This window comes from Somniosus microcephalus, unplaced genomic scaffold (assembly GCF_052327205.1).
Source record: "Somniosus microcephalus isolate GS21.2 unplaced genomic scaffold, FLI_Smic_1.0 unresolved_chr2, whole genome shotgun sequence".
NCBI classification, from domain to species: domain Eukaryota; kingdom Metazoa; phylum Chordata; class Chondrichthyes; order Squaliformes; family Somniosidae; genus Somniosus; species Somniosus microcephalus.
The window spans coordinates 93,713,429-93,714,600 of record NW_028225180.1 but is presented as its reverse complement, the minus strand read 5'-3'; positions in this window follow the sequence as shown (position 1 = coordinate 93,714,600).

Here is a 1,172-nt window from a genome sequence, read left to right as displayed (position 1 = left end):
TCCCACACCCCACTGACTCAGCCACACACCCCAGTGACCCAGCCGCACACCCCACTGACAGAGCCCCACTTTCCCCACTGACACAGCACCTCGCACCAGTGATCCAGCCCCACCCACATTGACCTAGCTCCCACCGAAACTTGAATGCCCAGCCCAACACGAACACATGAGTGACCAAAGATCACAAGCAGGCGAACACCACACTTAACAAGCCCCAAACCACACTGACTAAGACCCACACCCTACTTACCCAGCCCCACACCACACTGACCCAGCCCCAAACCTCGCTGACACAGCCCTGCAACCCACTGACACAGCCTCACACACCACTGACCGAACTCCACATCCAACGGACCCACCCCTACAACCCACTGAGGCAGCAAGACACCCCACTGACCCAGTGCCACCGTCCGCTGACCCAGCACCACTCCCCACTGACCCAGCCCCACACCCCACTGCCCCAGCCGCACACACCACTGACCAAACCCCACACCACACTGATCCAGCCCCACACCACACTGACCCAGGCCCGCATCCCACTGACACATCACCGCACCTCACTTGTCCAGCCCAACACAGGAACCAGATTGCTCCAACACCGCACCGACACCCCTCTGATGGAGCTCCACACCCTACTGACACAGACCCATACCCCACTGATGCAGCTCCACACTGCAATTGCCCAGACCCACAAACCACTGACTCAAAATCACATTCCACTCATCCATCCCCGCACCCCACTGACCAAGCCCCATACCCCACACTCCCAACCCAGCACCCCACTGACAGAGGCCCAAACCCCACTGACACTGGCTTACAGCCAACTGAATCAACCTCACATTCGACTCACCCAGACCCGCACCCGACTGACGCAGCACCACACCACACTGACCTAGTCCCACAACCTTCTGAACCAGCCCCGCACCCCACTGACCCAGTTACACAACCCTCTTTCCCAGCCCATACCACACTGACCCAGCCTCACACCACACTCACCCAGCCCCACACCCCACTGACAAAGTCCCGCATCCCACTGACCAAGCCTCACACCCAACTGACACAGACCCTTACGCCACTGACCCAGGCCCACATCCCACTGACACAGCCCCGCACCCCACTGACGCAGCCCCGCCCCCAAACCACACTGGCCCAGCCCCACACCCACTGACACA